Below are 15,960 nucleotides of genomic sequence, written 5' to 3' on the forward strand. Positions count from 1 at the left end.
ACAGAAAATAATAACCAGGCCCAGCTGTACAGTAGAGCCAGCTCTCTGCCCCACTCACTCCCCCCCCCTCCTCTCTCTCCCTCTCTCTCTCTCTCTCTGTCTCCCCCCCACTCACTCACTCACTCACTTACTCTCTCTCTCTCTGCTGTAACTCCTGAACAGTGTAGGAAGAGAGGGAAAGAAATAGAAAAGATAAATAAAGAGAAAAGAGAGGTGACAAGAGAAGAGAGAACAGGTCGGGTAGAGATTGTGAGGAGAGGGAGGAGCAGAAAAGAGAGGTGACAAGAGAAGAGAGAACAGGTCGGGTAGAGATTGTGAGGAGAGGGAGGAGCAGAAAAGAGAGGTGACAAGAGAAGAGAGAACAGGTCAGGTAGAGATTGTGAGGAGAGGGAGGAGCAGAAAAGAGAGGTGACAAGAGAAGAGAGAACAGGTCAGGTAGAGATTGTGAGGAGAGGGAGGAGCAGAAAAGAGAGGTGACAAGAGAAGAGAGAACAGGTCAGGTAGAGATTGTGAGGAGAGGGAGGAGCAGAAAAGAGAGGTGACAAGAGAAGAGAGAACAGGTCAGGTAGAGATTGTGAGGAGAGGGAGGAGCAGAAAAGAGAGGTGACAAGAGAAGAGAGAACAGGTCAGGTAGAGATTGTGAGGAGAGGGAGGAGCAGAAAAGAGAGGTGACAAGAGAAGAGAGAACAGGTCAGGTAGAGATTGTGAGGAGAGGGAGGAGCAGAAAAGAGAGGTGACAAGAGAAGAGAGAACAGGTCGGGTAGAGATTGTGAGGAGAGGGAGGAGCAGAAAAGAGAGGTGACAAGAGAAGAGAGAACAGGTCAGGTAGAGATTGTGAGGAGAGGGAGGAGCAGAAAAGAGAGGTGACAAGAGAAGAGAGAACAGGTCAGGTAGAGATTGTGAGGAGAGGGAGGAGCAGAAAAGAGAGGTGACAAGAGAAGAGAGAACAGGTCAGGTAGAGATTGTGAGGAGAGGGAGGAGCAGAAAAGAGAGGTGACAAGAGAAGAGAGAACAGGTCGGGTAGAGATTGTGAGGAGAGGGAGGAGCAGAAAAGAGAGGTGACAAGAGAAGAGAGAACAGGTCGGGTAGAGATTGTGAGGAGAGGGAGGAGCAGAAAAGAGAGGTGACAAGAGAAGAGAGAACAGGTCGGGTAGAGATCTCCCTCTCTTTCCTTCACTCCCTCTCCCTCTCTTTCCTTCACTCCCTCTCCCTCTCTTTCTTTCACTCCCTCTCCCTCTCTTTCCTTCACTCCCTCTCCCTCTCTTTCCTTCACTCCCTCTCCCTCTCTATCTTTCATTCCCTCTCCCTCTCTTTCTTTCACTCCCTCTCCCTCTCTTTCTTTCACTCCCTCTCCCTCTCTTTCCTTCACTCCCTCTCCCTCTCTTTCCTTCACTCCCTCTCCCTCTCTTTCTTTCACTCCCTCCCCCTCTCTTTCCTTCACTCCCTCTCCCTCTTTCTTTCACTCCCTCTCCCTCTCTTTCCTTCACTCCCTCTCCCTCTCTATATTTCACTCCCTCTCCCTCTTTCCTTCACTCCGTCTCTATCTTTCACTCCCGCTCCCTCTCTTTCCTTCACTCCCTCTCCCTCTCTTTCCTTCACTCCCTCTCCCTCTCTTTCCTTCACTCCCTCTCCCTCTCTTTCTTTCACTCCCTCTCCCTCTCTTTCCTTCACTCCCTCTCCTGCTCTTTCTTTCACTCCCTCTCCCTCTCTTTCCTTCACTCCCTCTCCCTCTCTTTCCTTCACTCCCTCTCCCTCTCTTTCCTTCACTCCCTCTCCCTCTCTTTCCTTCACTCCCTCTCCCTCTCTTTCCTTCACTCCCTCTCCCTCTCTATCTTTCACTCCCTCTCCCTCTCTTTCCTTCACTCCCTCTCCCTCTCTTTCTTTCACTCCCTTTCCCTCTCTTTCCTTCACTCCCCCTCCCTCTCTTTCTTTCACTCCCTCTCCCGCTCTATCTTTCACTCCCTCTCCCTCTCTTTCCTTCACTCCCTCTCCCTCTCTTTCCTTCACTCCCTCTCCCTCTCTTTCTTTCACTCCCTCTCCCTCTCTTTCCTTCACTCCCTCTCCCTCTCTTTCTTTCACTCCCTTTCCCTCTCTTTCCTTCACTCCCCCTCCCTCTCTTTCTTTCACTCCCTCTCCCTCTCTATCTTTCACTCCCTCTCCCTCTCTTTCCTTCACTCCCTCTCCCTCTCTATCTTTCACTCCCTCTCCCTCTCTTTCCTTCACTCCCTCTCCCTCTCTTTCTTTCACTCCCTTTCCCTCTCTTTCCTTCACTCCCCCTCCCTCTCTTTCTTTCACTCCCTCTCCCTCTCTATCTTTCACTTCCTCTCCCTCTCTTTCCTTCACTCCCTCTCCCTCTCTTTCCTTCACTCCCTCTCCCTCTCTATATTTCACTCCCTCTCCCTCTTTCTTTCACTCCCTCTCCCTCTCTTTCCTTCACTCCCTCTCCCTCTCTATATTTCACTCCCTCTCCCTCTCTTTCTTTCACTCCCTCTCCCTTTCTTTCCTTCACTCCCTCTCCCTCTCTTTCTTTCACTCCCTAGTTTTTGGGGTCTGTAAATAGTTTTGAGGGTCTCTACTCTCTAGGCTCCACAACAGCCTCACTCCTCAAAGGCCAAGGAAGAAAAACCAGGAAACAAGAGTAGGGTTGTTATGGTGGTCATACTACCACCATACACCACAGTCATGAGTCATGACCGCAGTAAAATGCCATGTGACCATTGAGTCATGCTAATCTCTTATGCACTCTGGATATGCGTTGGTAGTACCCAACTCGCTAACTACCATCAGGTCCTAACGCTCTGGTACTCAGGGCTCTGTTGTCCCTCTAACCACCATCAGGGGCTAACGGCCTGGTACTCAGGGCTCTGTTGTCCCGCTAACAGCCATCAGGTCCTAACGGCCTGGTACTCAGGGCTCTGTTGTCCCTCTAACCACCATCAGGTCCTAACGGCCTGGTACTCAGGGCTCTGTTGTCCCTCTAACCGCCATCAGGTCCTAACGGCCTGGTACTCAGGGCTCTGTTGTCCCTCTAACTGCTCTGATGTAAATGCAAATGCGATGGAAAATCACATCAAACACTCATCATCAAAACAGTATTGTGTTTTTAAAAGTCCAAAAGCCTAAGATGTTGTTTCAAAGCCAAATACAATGAAATGGACAGCACTTTCTAAGGGGATGATTAGTACAAAACAACCATAAGCATATTAGAGCTGATGAATACACACATATTAGAGCTGATGAATACACACATATTAGAGCTGATGAATACACACATATTAGAGCTGATGAATACACACATATTAGAGCTGATGAATACACACATATTAGAGCTGATGAATACACACATATTAGAGCTGATGAATACACACATATTAGAGCTGATGAATACACACATATTAGAGCTGATGAATACACACATATTAGAGCTGATGAATACACACATATTAGAGCTGATGAATACACACATATTAGAGCTGATGTATACACACATATTAGAGCTGATGAATACACACATATTAGAGCTTATGTATACACACATATGAGTCCCAGCCTGAAAGAATAAAACTGATTTTACTGGTTTTAGAGCCCATGGCATACAAAGCTGGGTTGGAGAGCCCATGGCATACAGAGCTGGGTTGGAGAGCCCATGGCATACAGAGCTGGGTTGGAGAGCCCATGACATACAGAGCTGGGTTGGAGCTGGGTTGGAGAGCCCATGACATACAGAGCTGGGTTGGAGAGCCCATGGCATACAGAGCTGGGTTGGAGAGCCCATGGTATACAGAGCTGGGTTGGAGAGCCCATGACATACAGAGCTGGGTTGGAGAGCCCATGACATACAGAGCTGGGTTGGAGAGCCCATGGCATACAGAGCTGGGTTGGAGAGCCCATGACATACAGAGCTGGGTTGGAGAGCCCATGGCATACAGAGCTGGGTTGGAGAGCCCATGGCATACAGAGCTGGGTTGGAGAGCCCATGGCATACAGAGCTGGGTTGGAGCTGGGTTGGAGAGCCCATGGAATACAGAGCTGGGTTGGAGAGCCCATGGCATACAGAGCTGGGTTGGAGAGCCCATGGCATACAGAGTTGGATTGGAGCTGGGTTGGAGAGCCCAAGGCATACAGAGCTGGGTTGGAGAGCCCATGGTATACAGAGCTGGGTTGGAGAGCCCATGGCATACAGAGCTGGGTTGGAGAGCCCATGGCATACAGAGCTGGGTTGGAGAGCCCATGGCATACAGAGCTTGGTTGGAGAGCCCATGGCATACAGAGCTGGGTTGGAGAGCCCATGGCATACAGAGCTGTGTTGGAGAGCCCATGGCATACAGAGCTGGGTTGGAGAGCCCATGGCATACAGAGCTGGGTTGGAGAGCCCATGGCATACAGAGCTGGGTTGGAGAGCCCATGGCATACAGAGCTGGGTTGGAGAGCCCATGGCATACAGAGCTGGGTTGGAGAGCCCATGGCATACAGAGCTTGGTTGGAGAGCCCATGGCATACAGAGCTGGGTTGGAGAGCCCATGACATACAGAGCTGGGTTGGAGAGCCCATGTCATACAGAGCTGGGTTGGAGAGCCCATGGCATACAGAGCTGGGTTGGAGAGCCCATGACATACAGAGCTGGGTTGGAGAGCCCATGGCATACAGAGCTGGGTTGGAGAGCCCATGGCATACAGAGCTGGGTTGGAGAGCCCATGGCATACAGAGCTTGGTTGGAGAGCCCATGGCATACAGAGCTGGGTTGGAGAGCCCATGACATACAGAGCTGGGTTGGAGAGCCCATGTCATACAGAGCTGGGTTGGAGAGCCCATGGCATACAGAGCTGGGTTGGAGAGCCCATGGTATACAGAGCTGGGTTGGAGAGCCCATGGCATACAGAGCTGGGTTGGAGAGCCCATGGCATACAGAGCTGGGTTGGAGAGCCCATGGCATACAGAGCTGGGTTGGAGAGCCCATGGCATACAGAGCTGGGTTGGAGAGCCCATGGCATACAGAGCTGGTGTGGAATATCACCTGCCGCACAGCGAGAGGATGCCTGTTCCTCAAACAGTGGTTGGTGTGTGGAGTGAAATAACAGGAGTAGCCGACCCAGCATGATTGAAAAGGGAACTGGTGGGAAAGCAGCCTCCATTTGCTGTTCCAGTGCATGCGGATGATCAGAAACTTCTAAAGCCATGACATAATTTTCTGGAATTTTCCAAGCTGTTTAAAGGCACAGTTAACTTAGTGTATGTAAACTTCTGACCCACTGGAATTGTAATACAGTGAAATAATCTGTCTGTAAACAATTGTTGGAAAAATTACTTGTGTTATGCACAAAGTAGATGTCCTAACCGACTTGACAAAACTATAGTTTGTTAAAACAAGAAATTTGTGGAGTGGTTGAAAAACACGTTTTAATGACTCCAACCTACGTGTATGTAAACTTCTGACTTCAACTGTATTTACAGGGGAGTCAATGTGCGGGGACACCAGTTAGTTGAGGGAATATGTACACGTAGGTAGAGTTAACTAACCTATAGTTAGTTGAGGTAACATGTACACGTAGGTAGAGTTAACTAACCTATAGTTAGTTGAGGTAACATGTACACGTAGGTAGAGTTAACTAACCTACAGTTAGTTGAGGTTACATGTACACGTAGGTAGAGTTAACTAACCTACAGTTAGTTGAGGTAATATGTACACGTAGGTAGAGTTAACTAACCTACAGTTAGTTGAGGTAACATGTACACGTAGGTAGAGTTAACTAACCTACAGTTAGTTGAGGTAATATGTACACGTAGGTAGAGTTAACTAACCTATAGTTAGTTGAGGTAACATGTACACGTAGGTAGAGTTAACTAACCTACAGTTAGTTGAGGTAATATGTACACGTAGGTAGAGTTAACTAACCTACAGTTAGTTGAGGTAATATGTACACGTAGGTAGAGTTAACTAACCTACAGTTAGTTGAGGTAATATGTACACGTAGGTAGAGTTAACTAACCTACAGTTAGTTGAGGTAATATGTACACGTAGGTAGAGTTAACTAACCTATAGTTAGTTGAGGTAATATGTACACGTAGGTAGAGTTAACTAACCTATAGTTAGTTGAGGTAACATGTACACGTAGGTAGAGTTAACTAACCTATAGTTAGTTGAGGTAATATGTACACGTAGGTAGAGTTAACTAACCTATAGTTAGTTGAGGTAATATGTACACGTAGGTAGAGTTAACTAACCTATAGTTAGTTGAGGTAATATGTACACGTAGGTAGAGTTAACTAACCTATAGTTAGTTGAGGTAATATGTACACGTAGGTAGAGTTAACTAACCTATAGTTAGTTGAGGTAACATGTACACGTAGGTAGAGTTAACTAACCTATAGTTAGTTGAGGTAACATGTACACGTAGGTAGAGTTAACTAACCTATAGTTAGTTGAGGTAACATGTACACGTAGGTAGAGTTAACTAACCTACAGTTAGTTGAGGTAAAATATGTACATGTAGGTAGAGTTAACTAACCTATAGTTAGTTGAGGTAATATGTACACGTAGGTAGAGTTAACTAACCTATAGTTAGTTGAGGTAATATGTACACGTAGGTAGAGTTAACTAACCTACAGTTAGTTGAGGTTACATGTACACGTAGGTAGAGTTAACTAACCTATAGTTAGTTGAGGTAATATGTACACGTAGGTAGAGTTAACTAACCTATAGTTAGTTGAGGTAATATGTACACGTAGGTAGAGTTAACTAACCTATAGTTAGTTGAGGTAATATGTACACGTAGGTAGAGTTAACTAACCTATAGTTAGTTGAGGTAATATGTACACGTAGGTAGAGTTAACTAACCTACAGTTAGTTGAGGTAATATGTACACGTAGGTAGAGTTAACTAACCTATAGTTAGTTGAGGTAACATGTACACGTAGGTAGAGTTAACTAACCTATCGTTAGTTGAGGTAATATGTACACGTAGGTAGAGTTAACTAACCTATAGTTAGTTGAGGTAAAATATGTACACGTAGGTAGAGTTAACTAACCTACAGTTAGTTGAGGTAACATGTACACGTAGGTAGAGTTAACTAACCTACAGTTAGTTGAGGTAATATGTACACGTAGGTAGAGTTAACTAACCTACAGTTAGTTGAGGTAATATGTACACGTAGGTAGAGTTAACTAACCTACAGTTAGTTGAGGTAATATGTACACGTAGGTAGAGTTAACTAACCTACAGTTAGTTGAGGTAATATGTACACGTAGGTAGAGTTAACTAACCTACAGTTAGTTGAGGTAATATGTACACATAGGTAGAGTTAACTAACCTACAGTTAGTTGAGGTAACATGTACACGTAGGTAGAGTTAACTAACCTACAGTTAGTTGAGGTAATATGTACACGTAGGTAGAGTTAACTAACCTACAGTTAGTTGAGGTAATATGTACACGTAGGTAGAGTTAACTAACCTATAGTTGCATCATGCAGCCTACATATGTTTTCATTCCTAAGACATTCTAACGTTTGTATCATTCACAACTAAAGGTGCCAAATAACTCTAAATGTAGCATTTAGGACCTGTTTCGAATGATCACTTTTACGCTCAACATAGTCACTTTATATGCCCCTCTCTTTCCAGAATGGGAAAAATATCCTTTCTATTCATTCAGCTAAGTTCAATTATATTCTTCTTACTATAAAATCATATAATATCAAATAATAGCATGGGACTTATAAGCATATCTTGTCGGCTAAATGAACAAGTCTACAGCCTATGTCATGGCACATAGCCTGGTCATTTCATGTTTCTTTAGACCTGCCTAAAATAAATCATAGATTTATTGTGATGGTGTCTATTAAATAGATTTATTAGACTTTTTGTAAATGTAGATGTCTCAGCGGTTTGTATGTGTGGAGGCCTGGAGATGCTAGACATGTTGATGTTAATTAACGGTCAATTAACATGAGACCGTCAGTCTTTTACATGACAATAACCGGCTGACAAAAAGTCATGATTGCCACAGCCCAGCAAGATCAAGGGAGGGAGAGAAAGTATGAGGGAGAGAGAAAGGACGAGGGAGAATACATGTGGGGAGAGAAAGAAGTGGAGAGGTGGGTGAGGAGAGAGGAGGGAGGAAAGAGGGAGGAGATGCGGAATTCCGTCTGTGTTTGTTTTGGAAGTGAACACACAGACGCACTGCTCTGTGGAGGATAAAGGAAAGAGGGATGTTTTATTTTCTTTTTAGAAAAGTGGGATGAGAGAGGGATGTGTGGGTTGGGGGTCGGGGTTCAGGGGTCAGGGTGGCCAGGGGCCCTCATAGATGTATGGAGTCACACAGGTGGTGTTATGCATACTGGGGGAAACCGTGTGTGTGTGTCGATGTTCCTGTGTGTGTGTGTGTGTGTGTGTGTGTGTGTGTGTGTGTGTGTGTGTGTGTGTGTGTGTGTGTGTGTGTGTGTGTGTGTGTGTGTGTGCGTGTGCGTGTGCGTGTGTGTGTGTGCATGTGTTTGTGCTTCAGCTGCTTCTGAGTATACATGTGTTTGTTCGTTCATGCATGAGTGTTTGTTAATATGTGTGTCTTGAATCTATGCATACATATGTGTGTATACAGTATATCTACAGCATGTGTGTGTCTGCATTAGGCTGTGTGTGCGTGATTCCCCGGCCCATCCAGACCTGAACAGAGAGAGAGAGAGAGAGAGAGAGAGAGAGAGAGAGAGAGAGAGAGAGAGAGAGAGAGAGAGAGAGAGAGAGAGAGAGAGAGAGAGAGAGAGAGAGAGAGAGAGAGAGAGAGAGAGAGAGAGAGAGAGAGAGAGAGAGAGGTGAATAAGACATTCCTGGGGGGAGCAGAGAGAGGCAGTCGTTAGTGGTTAGAGTCTAACAGGAGAAAAATGCCTGGTCTGAGCCCAGCCAGACTAGAGCCAGAGTACACACACACAGCCAGACTAGAGCCAGAGTACATACACACAGCCAGACTAGAGCCAGAGTACACACACACACAGCCAGACTAGAGCCAAAGTACACACACACAGCCAGACTAGAGCCAGAGTACACACACACAGCCAGACTAGAGCCAGAGTACACACTCACAGCCAGACTAGAGCTAGAGTACACACACACACACAGCCAGACTAGAGCTAGAGTTAGAGGGAGGCCAGCTTTCCCCACTCTAACTGTGTGTGTGTGTGTGTGTGTGTGTGTGTGTGTGTGTGTGTGTGTGTGTGTGTGTGTGTGTGTGTGTGTGTGTGTGTGTGTGTGTGTGTGTGTGTGTGTGTGTGTGTGTGTGTGTGTGTGTGTGTGTGCATGTATGTGCTGCTATGGGGAGTAGAGTAGTGGGGAAGGTTTTCATAACTAGCTAGAGTTAAACCCGTTGAACTCTCATGTACAAACAGGGGCAGTCAAAAACAACACAGGGCACAGCACAGCACGGCACAGCTCCAAGGGGTCCTTTTGCTATATCACACACACGGTTCCCCCCAGGACTTTGCTATATCACACACGGTTCCCCCCAGGACTTTGCTATATCACACACACGGTTCCCCCCAGGACTTTGCTATATCACACACTGTTCCCCCCAGGACTTTGCTATATCACACACACGGTTCTCCCCAGGACTTTGCTATATCACACACTGTTCCCCCCAGGACTTTGCTATATCACACACTGTTCCCCCCAGGACTTTGCTATATCACACACTGTTCCCCCCAGGACTTTGCTATATCACACACTGTTCCCCCCAGGACTTTGCTATATCACACACACGGTTCTCCCCAGGACTTTGCTATATCACACACTGTTCCCCCCAGGACTTTGCTATATCACACACTGTTCCCCCCAGGACTTTGCTATATCACACACTGTTCCCCCCAGGACTTTGCTACATCACACACTGTTCCCCCCAGGACTTTGCTATATCACACACTGTTCCCCCCAGGACTTTGCTATATCACACACACGGTTCCCCCCAGGACTTTGCTATATCACACACGGTTCCCCCCAGGACTTTGCTATATCACACACACGGTTCCCCCCAGGACTTTGCTATATCACACACTGTTCCCCCCAGGACTTTGCTACATCACACACTGTTCCCCCCAGGACTTTGCTATATCACACACTGTTCCCCCCAGGACTTTGCTACATCACACACTGTTCCCCCCAGGACTTTGCTATATCACACACTGTTCCCCCCAGGACTTTGCTACATCACACACACAGTTCCCCCCAGGACTTTGCTATAGCTTGTATAGGAGTATATGTAGTTGGCAAGGGGTTGCTACGTTCGTACACATGTTCATGTGCTCTAACACGTACCCTCAAACACATTGTTGTTTCTAAGCTGTAGACTTGGGCGGTATACTGTATATCCTGTATATCCTGTATATCCTGTATATACTGTAAATCCTGTATATCCTGTATATCCTGTAAATCCTGTATATACTGTAAATCCTGTAAATCCTGTATATCCTGTATATCCTGTAAATCCTGTATATCCTGTATATCCTGTAAATCCTGTATATCCTGTATATCCTGTAAATCCTGTATATACTGTAAATCCTGTATATCCTGTATATACTGTAAATCCTGTATATCCTGTATATCCTGTAAATCCTGTATATCCTGTATATCCTGTAAATCCTGTATATCCTGTAAATCCTGTATATACTGTAAATCCTGTATATCCTGTATATCCTGTATATCCTGTACATACTGTATCTCCTGTATCCCGGGGTAGTTTGACATGTTTAATACCGGGCCCCTAAAGTTTGGGGCTGCGTGCTACGCCACTGCTTACAAATATAAGTTCATTATCTAAGATGTGCTAAATACATGATATCCAGCTCAGGCTCCAGCTATTCATTGGGTTTGCTAACTTGCTAGCTAAGTGTCTAGCTTACAAGACCAAGCTTCTTGGTTACAGCAGAGACAACTAATCCCCTCGTGGATCAGTTTTATTTCTATTTTTTTACATTTGGAAAGAAATAGCACCCTTTGTGTGCACTGCCGGTAATACCTTATACCCCAGTAAGGTACAGGAAAGGTATGAAGGTATGAAAATCTGTATACCGCTTGACTCTAAAAAGAACAGTCATGAGTGTACTCATGGGACTTTCACACTTCACACAATATGAGGTCCAGTAATCAGTCTGGTGAGGTCCTGTAGTCAGTCTGGTGAGGTCCAGTAGAGTCAGTCTGGTGAGGTCCAGTAGTCAGTCTGGTGAGGTCCAGTAGAGTCAGTCTGGTGAGGTCCAGTAGTCAGTCTGGTGAGGTCCAGTAGAGTCAGTCTGGTGAGGTCCAGTAGTCAGTCTGGTGAGGTCCAGTAGAGTCAGTCTGGTGAGGTCCAGTAGTCAGTCTGGTGAGGTCCAGTAGAGTCAGTCTGGTGAGGTCCAGTAGTCAGTCTGGTGAGGTCCAGTAGAGTCAGTCTGGTGAGGTCCAGTAGAGTCAGTCTGGTGAGGTACAGTAGAGTCAGTCTGGTGAGGTCCAGTAGAGTCAGTCTGGTGAGGTCCAGTAGAGTCAGTCTGGTGAGGTACAGTAGAGTCAGTCTGGTGAGGTCCAGTAATCAGTCTGGTGAGGTCCAGTAGTCAGTCTGGTGAGGTCCAGTAGAGTCAGTCTGGTGAGGTCCAGTAGAGTCAGTCTGGTGAGGTACAGTAGAGTCAGTCTGGTGAGGTACAGTAGAGTCAGTCTGGTGAGGTCCAGTAGAGTCAGTCTGGTGAGGTCCAGTAGAGTCAGTCTAGTGAGGTCCAGTAGAGTCAGTCTGGTGAGGTCCAGTAGTCAGTCTGGTGAGGTACAGTAGAGTCAGTCTGGTGAGGTCCAGTAGAGTCAGTCTGGTGAGGTCCAGTAGAGTCAGTCTGGTGAGGTCCAGTAGAGTCAGTCTGGTGAGGTCCAGTAGAGTCAGTCCGGTGAGGTCCAGTAATCAGTCTGGTGAGGTCCAGTAGTCAGTCTGGTGAGGTACAGTAGAGTCAGTCTGGTGAGGTCCAGTAGAGTCAGTCTGGTGAGGTCCAGTAATCAGTCTGGTGAGGTCCAGTAGAGTCAGTCTGGTGAGGTCCAGTAGTCAGTCTGGTGAGGTCCAGTAGAGTCAGTCTGGTGAGGTACAGTAGAGTCAGTCTGGTGAGGTCCAGTAGTCAGTCTGTTGAGGTCCAGTAGTCAGTCTGGTGAGATCCAGTGGAGTCAGTCTGGTGAGGTCCAATAGAGTCAGTCTGGTGAGGTCCAGTAGAGTCAGTCTGGTGAGGTCCAGTTAGTCAGTCTGGTGAGGTCCAGTAGAGTCAGTCTGGTGAGGTCCAGTAGAGTCAGTCTGGTGAGGTCCAGTAGAGTCAGTCTGGTGAGGTCCAGTAGAGTCAGTCTGGTGAGGTCCAGTAGTCAGTCTGGTGAGGTCCAGTAATCAGTCTGGTGAGGTCTAGTAGAGTCAGTCTGGTGAGGTCCAGTAGTCAGTCTGGTGAGGTCCAGTAGAGTCAGTCTGGTGAGGTCCAGTAGTCAGTCTGGTGAGGTCCAGTAGAGTCAGTCTGGTGAGGTCCAGTAGAGTCAGTCTGGTGAGGTCCAGTAGAGTCAGTCTGGTAAGGTCCAGTAATCAGTCTGGTGAGGTCCAGTCCAGAGAGCTTTCTCCTTTCTGTGATCGCTGCTGGATTGTATTATGATATTATTTTCCCACTGTCTCTTTCTCTGTGTGTGTGCGGTGGTGGTGGTGGGGGGTGGGTCTGTTTCTCTGTGTGTGTGCGGTGGTGGTGGTGGGGGGTGGGTCTGTTTCTCTGTGTGTGTGCGGTGGTGGTGGTGGTGGGGTGGGTCTGTTACAGGACTGTTACAGTCCCGTTGCATCATAGCTTCTTAAGGGCCGCTTTGTCTCCGAGAGGCCTGGAACTAGGCCCTCTCTTTTCCTGCTGTGGTGATGTTGGGTGTATCTGCATATTGTATCTAGCTCCCCTCAGACTCCTTTTGCACTGTGTGTGTGTGTGTGTGTGTGTGTGTGTGTGTGTGTGTGTGTGTGTGTGTGTGTGTGTGTGTGTGTGTGTGTGTGTGTGTGTGTGTGGTCAAACTAAGGGCCAGTCATCTTTATTATTGGCCCACAATAGACCAGATGTAAGATTCCTGAAACCTCTGTGTGGGCATAACACACACTTATCAGTACGTTGACAAGGACTCCCACTGGACACAGACGTCCATTCAACGTCTAGTCCACGTTGGTTCAACGTAATTTCATTGAAATGACATGGAAACAACTTTGATTCAAGTAGTGGGTGCCCAGTAGGCTGGTGGTCCAATCAAACACGTTCCCAGTGTTTCACTCTGACCTTTAGGGCTAATCTCATTATCTCCTTCTGGTTAGTGTTAAAAAAGTAAACTCTCTGTACACTTTAACTGGATTTAGGCTACAAACTCTATCACTCCAAATGTCTCATATAGGCCTACCACTAAACTCACTGCAATCTAATCAAATGTTCTGGAACTAGGGCCTATACTATACTAGGCTTACTCAAAATGTCTCATTTGAGAGACATTTTGGAAAGGCCATTGTTGAAAATAAGGGCAGGTTAGGTCGTGAACGGTCTATCACCTTTAACAGAACACTATTGCGCACTATTCCGGTTGGCTGGATATGATCTAGTCTGTGACAGACCGTTCAATCAAGTCACACATATGTAGCCTACATGTCATTTTTCTCGATAAAGCAGCCTGTGGTGAGATGTTAAAGGAACGAATATGGGATATTGGATATAATATCAAATGTGGCATTTAGGCTACACAGGCAAAATAATACGGTGTCCAGACATGTCAGACGGACAACATAACGGACCGTGACATCCAGTCTAGACCGACAACCGGTCACGAGCATCTTATGTCGGTGCCCTTTATCAGAGACAATTTCAACCAAATTTCCTACAGGAGTCGAATTTATCAAATCTACGTAGTCTATAAATATAGTAGTTTACATACATTACCACAGCGAAATTATTATAGGGGAATAAAGGACACGTATGCAAAGTAAGAATCTGTCATGGACTCCCATGGGAGAACATTGATGTCTGAGTGCCTGTGTGTGTTTACCTTTTATAAAAGCCTTGTCTCCACTGGACGCGAACGTATAGTAAGTATCCTTGTTGGCTCTCCTCGTTGGATGTCTCCTCTACTGTCACTTCTCAGTATCTTCTTGATGTGCACACATCCGTTTCAAACGGTTGATAGGCTACAGAAGGGTGGCTATTCAAGAGACAAGTTTAGTAGGCGCTTGTCGAACCTTTGTCGATGGAATATAATGTATATATAACAGACTGTACGGAAAATAAAGACATAAAAACCCACCCAAAGGAGTCCGTTCGTTCTACTGCTATATTTCTTTACAAATAGGCCTAGCTTGTCGCAAAAATAATCATCTGTTTTTCTGCAAGTATGGAAATCCAGGACGCACTGGAAAAAAAACAAGTCCAGCAGAAAAATAACTTTGCTTTACAGAGTCTCGAAAACAAACCGAGCCTCGTTGTCAATAACCACAACACGGTTAGGAAATAATGTCAACACTGACATTCGTCAAATAGCCTATGTTAGGATAAAAGATAGCTTCAAGCTTGCGCTCTTGGAAAGAAGGTGCATCGCTTAGTTACGACGCTAGTCAACTGCCTTCTCGGTAGGCGGTCATCCCCCCTAGTTGTCTTTTTAGAAGAGGGCGGGGGGTGTCATCGGTCTATGTGGGTGCGCAGCTAACCATCGAGATGTAGAGGAGGTGGTGGTCGCTGGCAGATTTGGGTCCTGTCTGTTTTCTCTTTCCTTCCTCCCTTCCACTGTTCGCTTCCAGCGGTTGTCTCTCACGATTTCTACTCCAATCGTTTGCTTGCCTCAGCTGAGCCGTGCGTGGCTCTCTGTCTTTCTATTCTCTCTCTCTCTTTCTCTTTTTTTCCGGCTACACCCCTCAGCAGGAGACGTGACTGTGTGGTTCCAGCCTCCCCGTGGTCGTCTGCTGTGTACGTAGACAGACCAAGACCCAGTCCAGCCCCTATTCCCCCACGCAGCCACCACCACTCCTCTGTTCCGTAACAGACCCTAGCAGCCTACCTCTTCCAGCTCAGCGCATGCCTCCCTTGCCTTCTCGTTCCCGCCTATCACTTCCCGAACACGAAGGTTGTCCTCGGCTCATTTCCAACCTTTCCTTAAAGTCTCTCTCTTTCTCATGTTTCTCGCCCTCAATTCAATTCAAAGGGCTTTATTGACTTGGGAAACATATGTTTACATTGCCAATGCAAGTGGAATAGATAATAAACAAAAGTGAAATAAACTATCAGAAAACATTACACTCACAAAAGCCTCTCTCTGTCTGAAGAAATAAAACAATACTCGAGTGAACAAAAAACAAATGCATCTCTCTCACAGATATTCTCTATTTCTCCGTTTCACAGCTGACTTCTCCCTTTCTTCATCTCTCTGTCTCTCTGTCTCTCTCTCTCTCACACACACACACACACACACACACACACACACACACACACACACACACACACACACACACACACACACACACACACACACACACACACACACTTCTTCTCCTGAAGAAGGCACAGTGATGCCAAAACGTTGGTGATTTACCCGATAAATGACTGGGAGTTTATATATAGTGTGCACTCACTTTATTTTTTATAGCTTATAGTTCATCCGCCGTTAGACAGCACCTCTAGATAAAATAATTGTATATGTGTGTGCACCAGCTCATGTTTTGTATTCGACATAATAGGTTATTGAAATACCTGGATACTTATAAAGTGTTTTATTTTTTTATGTTTGGGGTGCACACTTTGGTTCGTCACTAGTTTCCACAGCCACAAAGTCATAATTATGGCTAAACCCTGCCTATTTCTTTAAACCTAACCTTAAACCTAACCTTAACCTGTTACATAGGCTAGCCTTATGCCTAACCCTAACCTTAAACCTAACCTTAACCTGTTACATAGACTAGCCTTATGCCTAACCCTAACCTTAAACCTAACCTTAACCTGTTA

At 46.2% G+C, this 15,960-nt stretch overlaps 1 protein-coding gene across 2 annotated transcripts in view; it reads right to left on the bottom strand.

Annotated features, from left to right (window-relative positions):
- Positions 1-14,973, bottom strand: part of LOC110485549 (zinc finger protein GLIS2) — a 43,241-nt gene extending 28,268 nt beyond the window's left edge. Inside the window, exons 1-2 of one of the 2 annotated variants that reach the window (XM_036949223.1) lie at positions 14,273-14,973; positions 14,018-14,170 (exon numbers count right to left, since the gene is read on the bottom strand). The gene's annotated coding sequence lies outside the window, so the exon portion shown is untranslated. Of the gene's footprint in view, positions 1-14,017 lie in introns of both variants that reach the window. The other variant, XM_036949222.1, reaches the window with a different exon arrangement.
- Positions 14,974-15,960: the final 987 nt, after the last annotated feature.

Source organism: Oncorhynchus mykiss, chromosome 17, assembly GCF_013265735.2.
Source record: "Oncorhynchus mykiss isolate Arlee chromosome 17, USDA_OmykA_1.1, whole genome shotgun sequence".
NCBI lineage: Eukaryota > Metazoa > Chordata > Actinopteri > Salmoniformes > Salmonidae > Oncorhynchus > Oncorhynchus mykiss.